This window comes from Schistocerca serialis, chromosome 1 (genome assembly GCF_023864345.2).
Source record: "Schistocerca serialis cubense isolate TAMUIC-IGC-003099 chromosome 1, iqSchSeri2.2, whole genome shotgun sequence".
NCBI lineage: Eukaryota > Metazoa > Arthropoda > Insecta > Orthoptera > Acrididae > Schistocerca > Schistocerca serialis.
Window position 1 is genome coordinate 31885882 of NC_064638.1, and position 8604 is coordinate 31894485.

At 48.0% G+C, this 8604-nt stretch overlaps 1 pseudogene; it reads left to right on the forward strand.

Moving 5' to 3' along the window:
• Positions 1-7764: 7764 nt before the first annotated feature.
• LOC126424905 (5S ribosomal RNA) lies at positions 7765-7882 on the forward strand (annotated as a pseudogene).
• Positions 7883-8604: the final 722 nt, after the last annotated feature.

The following is an 8604-nucleotide window of genomic DNA, read 5'->3' on the forward strand; positions in this document are numbered from 1 at the left end:
ACGAAGATGTGATAAGCAAAGTCTTATTTACTCTGTGACAATTTTAAATACTAAAACTGCAAGTGGGAGGAACAACGGACCATTCAGAAGTGTTGTTATCCTCTAAGTAAGAATTCAAAAAAATGGCTCTGAGCACTATGGGACTCAACATCTTAGGTCATAAGTCCCCTAGAACTGAGAACTACTTAAACCTAACCAACCTAAGGACATCACACACACCCATGCCCGAGGCAGGATTCGAACCTGCGACCGTAGCAGTCCCACGGCTCCGGACTGCAGCGCCAGAACCGCTAGACCACCGCGGCCGGCTAAGTAAGAATTCTTGGACTGGTTTTTGTACACGGATTCTTCGTTTTTCAAAAATTCGTACATCAAGTGGTTTTTTTTTTTTTTTTTTTTTTTTTAAGAGAGAGATTACCTAGCAAAGTAACTGGGAGGCATCAATTACAAAAACGAGTCTGTAGAAATACTGTTACAAATTTCAAGCGCGTCAGGTCAAATATGCATCACAGGATAGAAAATGGAAAGTTTGTGTATGGATAGGTGTCAGTTATTAATTATTTGTTATACAGGGTGAGTCACTAACTACTGGCACCAAGAATAACTCCGAAATTATGACTGGAGCTGAAAAGTTTGTGGGGGAAATGTTGCGTGGGACAACGGAAGCCATAATATGACGTCTGTTTTTTGTTGCTTGGTGGGCTCGCTCCAGACATATGAAGGTCAACTTCATTTTTTTTAATGGGATGCTATAGTTTGGTACTTATTTTCTGATAGCGGCTATCGAGACGAGTCCAATGATGTACAACAGTAAGGTTTTTTAAGGTCAAGGAAGGTCACAAAGGTGGCATGAAATTCCATTTACAGAAGGTGTTCGAAGTGATGACCATTGGTATCAATGCAGTGCTGCAATCTTCGTGTCATGGATTGAGTGGTATTCCTTACCACATCGCCGCTTATCGAAGCACAATTCTCTCGAATATCTTCAGGTGTAGTTGGAACGTCTTTATAAACAATGTCTTTTACGAATGCCCACAAGAAAAAATCCAGAGGCGTCAAGTCTGGCGAACGAGCCGGCCACGACACATCTCCTCCGCGTCCAATCCAACGATATGGGAATCGTCTCTGCAACTCATTTCTATTCATCGGCGAAAAACGTGTCGGATACCCATCGTGTTGACACCACATTCTGTTGTAAGCGTAGGCTTCCGCGGCCGTTGTCTTCTTCAATAAAATTCTTCAGGGTATCATACCGCATCGTCATAATTTTAAAATGCGCCAACGTTTCGGCCAGCGTTGCAGCTAGCCTTCATCAGGGCCTTACGTTAACGTAAGGCCCTGATGAAGGCTAGCTGCAACGCTGGTCGAAACGTTGGCGCATTTTAAAATTATGACGATGCGGTCTGATACCCTGAAGAATTTTATTGACGTAAGGCCCTGATGAAGGCTAGCTGCAACGCTGGCCGAAACGTTGGCGCATTTTAAAATTATGACGATGCGGTATGATACCCTGAAGAATTTTATTGAAGACCACATTCTGTTTCTTGTCCTTAAAGGTATTTCTTCCAATAACAGGCCTAATGATTCTTGCAGGAATGTGGTGTAAATCCTACCATTAAGATTTCCCTCGATGAAATAGGGGCCTATAATTCTGTCCTCCAGAATCCCACACCATGCATTAACCGGCCGCGGTTTTTGGTGTGCAACTTGGCACAGCCAACATGGATTTTCAGTTTCTCAATAGTGCGTGTTATGCAAATTAACATTTTCATGGTTTATGAATGTAGTCTCGTCAGTAAATAAAATCAAATTAATAAATGTGTTAGACTGATGACCTCAGAAGTTGAGTCCCATAGTGCTCAGAGCCAGTAAATGTGTCATCCCTCTGAATCTGAAGTTGAGCCCATCGACAGAATTCAGTGCGACGCTTACAATCCATACCAGTTAATTCTTGGTGGACACTGATATGATAAGGATCATATTTATGGCGATGCAGAACACCAACAACACTACTCTGGCTCATGCCAGATTTTCCTTGCGATTTGACGCGAACTACCACAAGGATCTCGAACCGCAGTGGCAAGAGTACCAATTTCCGTTTTCTCGTTAGTAACTTTTCTTTGCCGGATATGTTTCCGATGCGTTAAAGATCCAGTTGCCCTCAATTTATCGTACATGTACACTCCTGGAAATTGAAATAAGAACACCGTGAATTCATTGTCCCAGGAAGGGGAAACTTTATTGACACATTCCTGGGGTCAGATACATCACATGATCACACTGACAGAACCACAGGCACATAGACACAGGCAACAGAGCATGCACAATGTCGGCACTAGTACAGTGTACATCCACCTTTCGCAGCAATGCAGGCTGCTATTCTCCCATGGAGACGATCGTAGAGATGCTGAATGTAGTCCTGTGGAACGGCTTGCCATGCCATTTCCACCTGGCGCCTCAGTTGGACCAGCGTTCGTGCTGGACGTGCAGACCGCGTGAGACGACGCTTCACCCAGTCCCAAATATGCTCAATGGGGGACAGATCCGGAGATCTTGGTGGCCAGGGTAGTTGACTTACACCTTCTAGAGCACATTGGGTGGCACGGGATACATGCGGACGTGCATTGTCCTGTTGGAACAGCAAGTTCCCTTGCCGGTCTAGGAATGGTAGAACGATGGGTTCGATGACGGTTTGGATGTACCGTGCACTATTCAGTGTCCCCTCGACGATCACCAGTGGTGTACGGCCAGTGTAGGAGATCGCTCCCCACACCATGATGCCGGGTGTTGGCCCTGTGTGCCTCGGTCGTATGCAGTCCTGATTGTGGCGCTCACCTGCACGGCGCCAAACACGCATACGACCATCATTGGCACCAAGGCAGAAGCGACTCTCATCGCTGAAGACGACACGTCTCCATTCGTCCCTCCATTCACGCCTGTCGCGACACCACTGGAGGCGGACTGCACGATGTTGGGGCGTGAGCGGAAGACGGCCCAACGGTGTGCGGGACCGTAGCCCAGCTTCATGGAGACGGTTGCGAATGGTCCTCGCCGATACCCCAGGAGCAACAGTGTCCCTAATTTGCTGGGAAGTGGCGGTGCGGTCCCCTACGGCACTGCGTAGGATCCTACTGTCTTGGCGTGCATCCGTGCGTCGCTGCGGTCCGGTCCCAGGTCGACGGGCACGTGCACCTTCCGCCGACCACTGGCGACAACATCGATGTACTGTGGAGACCTCACGCCCCACGTGTTGAGCAATTCGGCGGTACGTCCACCCGGCCTCCCGCATGCCCACTATACGCCCTCGCTCAAAGTCCGTCAGCTGCACATACGGTTCACGTCCACGCTGTCGCGGCATGCTACCATTGTTAAAGACTGCGATGGAGCTCCGTATGCCACGGCAAACTGGCTGACACTGACGGCGGCGGTGCACAAATGCTGCGCAGCTAGCGCCATTCGACGGCCAACACCGCGGTTTCTGGTGTGTCCGCTGTGCCGTGAGTGTGATCATTGCTTGTACAGCCCTCTCGCAGTGTCCGGAGCAAGTATGGTGGGTCTGACACACCGGTGTCAATGTGTTCTTTTTTCCATTTCCAGGAGTGTATTTATATGTCCGACATGTAGGGCGACTACGTTGAGGATGTCTTTCAGCGTATAAGTCCCTAACTGTAACTGAATTTCTTTGGCATTCTCCCTAAATGAGAAGCATATCGATTTGTTCTTCGAATGAATACATCATTCACATTCGCTTGATTCGGCGATACTAGTCTTACCGTTCCTATTAGTGTTTTATTGCTAAACAGTCGAATGGTGTCTACATGTCAATGGCACGTTAGATGGATACGCCGTATTCGGCTAGTATTTACTAGTTGAACGATATACGAGAGAGAATTGTGAGAGCGTGTGCTTCGATAAGTGCCGAAGTGGTAAGGAATACCACTCTATCCGTGATAAGAAGAATGCAGCACTGCATTGATACCAATGGTTATCACTTAGAACACCTTCTATAAATGGACGTTCATGCCACCTTGTTGACCTTCAAAGACTTTACTGTTACACGTCACTGGATTCGTCTCGATAGCCGCTATAAGAAAATAGATAGTATAGTATAGGATCCCATTATAAAAAAAAAAATTGAACTTCATATCTCTTATGCGATCCCACCCGGCAACAAAAAACCAACGTCATATTACTGCCCCCGTTGTCGCATGCAACATTTGTCCCACAAAGTTCTCAGCTGCTACCATACTTTCGGAGTTATTCCTGGTGGCAGTAGTTAGTGACTCACCCTGTATATCATATCATATATCAACAGGTTATTGTGGTGCGTGGTCGTGGCACTGTTATTCATGTAACTGTTTGTTTCTTTGGATGCATTAGTATAATGAACCATCAAAAAGATTCCGTTCGAAGGCCGCACAGTCCAGGCAAAATCGCCGTGAGCACTGAGGAAATCATCCCACCGACGCATCAGGTTTAACGCCCTTTCGGTAAACACCGTGTCCTGCTGCGTGAAGGAGTTCGTAACTGCCTGGAGCACATCCTCGTCCGACAGGAATCTTCGACACTTTTAAGGCCGTAGGCGTGGTAATCGCACGGCGGTGGGTTATGGCTATGTGGCGCAGGAGCTCGAGTGCCTCCCACTTGACGTAACTTCTGGCTGGCTGGCTCTGAGCACTATGGGACTTAACATCTGTGGTCATCAGTCCCCTAGAACTTAGAACTACTTAAACCTAACTAACCTAAGGACATCACACACATCCATGCCCGAGACAGGATTCGAACCTGCGACCGTAGTAGTCGCGCGGTTCCGGACTGAGCGCCTGAACCGCTAGACCACCGCGGCCGGCACGTAACTTCTGCATTACATTTGCGGTGTGCAGACGTGCGTTATAGTAATGCACCAGCGCCCCTTGTCGCAGTTTTCGAAGACATGCTACTCCTTACACATTCTTCATTCTGTCGTGTCCTGACATTGGTGGGAGAGGGAAGAAGGGGGTTAATGGTCAGTCTGCGCTCCCGTGCGGTACAGAGCAGAAGGCAGAAGGACAATTCACAGTGAGGGCATTTGACTGTTTTCTTCTATCTGAGCCAACACTGGTACAAGCATTTACTAGAAGTGCAGGTGGTGAGACTCGGTAGGGAACTCGTTCTGGAGAGTCTTGGACAAACAGGGTTTCGAAATAGTTGTTTATTGCAGACAGGACTAACTAATACACTGGAGGCTAGTTTTTGGGTTAGGTAAAGCTTATTAATAACGTCGCCATAATTCACGTTTCCGCATTTATCATATGCTTGTAGTAAAGACACAAATGCCACACTAATCCCTTGGCTGGAAATTGGTGTTTATACACCCACATCGGAGTCGCGCTACGATGCATATATGCTGCAGCGAGTACAGTGTCAAATTTGATGTACATTAAAAGACGTCGTTCGCCTCTACACATATGCTACGTCACGTGAGTTATAGAGAATTCTCGCTTCCCGCGCCCGGGTTCCCGGGTTCGATTCCCGGCGGGGGCAGGGATTTTCTCTGCCTCGTGATGACTGGGTGTTGTGTGATGTCCTTAGGTTAGTTACGTTTAAGTAGTTCTAAGTTCTAGGGGACTGATGACCATAGATGTTAAGTCCCATAGTGCTCACAGCCATTTGAACCATTTTTATAGAGAACAAATTCGAAGGGATTTAATGTACTCATAATATAACTGTTGTCTAAGCATTTTGTGTATACGTTATAGGTATCCATCAACTCTACAGCAAATCTCAGATTAGACAGCTTTTTTTTTCCTTTATTGTGATTTCAGGGCTGTCAGCGGTACAATCCGCTGCTCTTCAACCGAGTGACATGACAACTAAGACAAGAAAAATATGTTACATATATAAGGCGATAAAAAAGGGGAACATAAAACAGAGTAAGGGGAGATAATGGAGGTAAAAATACACTGACATGGAGACGTTCATGAGGGGACAATTAAAAAAGTCGTCATAAAGTTAAAAAAACATAGTTGGCGATTCTTAAAACACAAAGAAAACACTGAAGGCACATGCACATGTTAAAAGTCGGCCACAGTATTAAAAACACTCCAGAACAACACACTTAAAACTCACTTGGAGCACATAGAATGAAGAATAAAAGTGCTAGGTGGAACCTGCCGAGGGAGAGGCCGGAGAGGATGGAAAAGGAGGGGAGAGCATGGGGCAGCTGGGGAAGCGGCAGGATGAAAAGAGGAGCGGCATCAGCGGGTACACTAAGAGGCAGGAGACTGGTGGGGCAGGAGAAGAGGGAAGACAAGGCACGAGGGAGTGTAGAGACACTGAAGGGGAGCACAAGAGAGGGAGGGAGAGTAGGAGGGGAAAGCCACTCAGGAGAAGGGAGGGGGAGGAGAGGAAGCCCTGAGGAGGAGGCAGGAGGAAGGTGGGGTTGGAGTTGGTAGGAAGGGTAGATGTCAGGGCGAAGCTCATCATCTGGGAGGGGTAGATCCTGGAAGTTGCGTTGGGAAAGGAGATGGAGGGTGTGGAGATGGAGAGAGGGTGGGACACAACGGTAAAGGCGCACAACGGGCTTTGGGTGGAGAGGAAGGGAGACACCAGGAGGTGAGGGGGATCAATGCGACGGACAATATATAGTGTGTGTATGTGTCCAAGGAAAAGGAGAAGGTGGGGGAAGGGGATGAGGTCGTAGAGGATACGTGTGGGGTACAGAAGATGAATGCAGAAGGTGAGGCGGAGCACATCGCATTTGAGGATTTGGAGGGATTTATAGAACCTGTGAGGGGCGGAAATCCAAGCTACGCTGGCATAACAGAGGATGGGGCAGATCAAGGATTTGTAGGTGTGAAGAATGGTGGAAGGATGCAGACCCCATATCTGACCGGACAGGAGTTTCAGGAGGCAGAGTCTGTTGTGAGCTTGGTTTTGGATGGTAACGAGATGGGGAGTCCATGTGAGGTGGCGGTCGAGATTGAGGCCAAGGTATTTGAGGGTAGGAATGACGTGGATAGGTCGGCCATAAATGGTGAGGTAGAAATCATGGAGACGTAAGGAGCTGGTGGTGTGGCCTATGATGATCGCCTTGGTCATGGAGGGGTTGATATGGAGGAACCACTGGTTGCACCAAGCGGTGAATTGGTCAAGGTGGGTTTGGAGAGTATGTTGGGACCATTGAAGGGTAGGATAAAATGCTAGGAAGACGGAGTCATCAGCAAACTGGAGAATATGAACAGGCAGGGGAGGTTTGGGCGTATCAGCAGTGTACAGGAGAGAGGAGAGGGGAAAGGCCTTGGGGCACGGCGGCAGAGGGATAGAAGGTACGGGAGTTGGAATTGTGGATAGTCACATAGGAGGGACGATGGGAGAGGAAGGAAGTATCGAGACGTACGAAGTTGATGGGGAGAGCAAAGGTCTGGAGTTTGAAGAGGAGCCAGGGATCCAAGACACGGTTAGACAACAGCAACGGCGCAGTCCAGATATATTCCACCATCGCAGACATTTGGCCGCTATAAGACGCCGCAAGAGCCATTTTCTACAATGTGAATATTATTATGGAGAGAAAAAATCGCTGCATTTTGTCTGTGGTACGGTTCCTGGACATTTCGACGCTATCGTATGTCCCCGATTTGCCACAAGGACGCAGCAAGTCGTCCGACGGGAGACAATGCTGGTAACAGCTTGCGTGGATAGGTAAGCCTTACTGCAGGCAGAGGTCGCTGTCGCGTCTCCCAACGGCGCATTTTCTGATTTTATATGCAGCTTATGTTGCATAAGGCCAGCGGCCTTGCCGCAGTGGCAACACCGGTTCCCGTCAGATCACCGAAGTTAAGAGCTGTCGGGGTGGGATAGCACTTGGATGGGTGACCATCCGGTCTACCGAGCGCTGTTGGCAAGCGGGGTGCACTCAGCCCTTGTGAGGCAAACTGAGGAGCTACTCGATCGAGAAGTAGCGGCTCCGGTCTCATAAACTAACATACGGCCGGGAGAGCGGTGTGCTGACCACACGCCCCTCCCCATCCGCATCCAGTGGCGCCTGTGGGCTGAGGATGACACGGCGGCCATACAGAAGTTACAGTACGCTATGTTCGCTAAACATAAAAGCTGCAGTCGATTTTTTTAATATATAAACACTTAATTGCCACAACTAACACGAGAGCATGAAACAAAAAATGAAATTTTATTTTGATATTATTAGCGAGAACAGGTTTTAGCACAGCAGTCTTTGATATCACACAAGTACAGTTCCCCACAGTCGTTTAACGAACAAAGTAAGGGCATATGGACTATCAGACCAATTGTGTGATTGGATTGAAGAGTTCCTAGATAACAGAACGCAGCATGTCATTCTCAATGGAGAGAAGTCTTCCGAAGGTGTGCCGCAGGGGAGTGTCGTAGGACCGTTGCTATTCACAATATACATAAATGACCTTGTGGATGACATCGGAAGTTCACTGAGGCTTTTGGCGGATGATGCTGTGCTGTATCGAGAGGCTGTAACAATGGAAAATTGTACTGAAATGCAGGAGGATCTGCAGCGAATTGACGCATTGTGCAGGGAATGGCAATTGAATCTCAATGTAGACAAGTGTAATGTGCTGCGAATACATAGAAAGA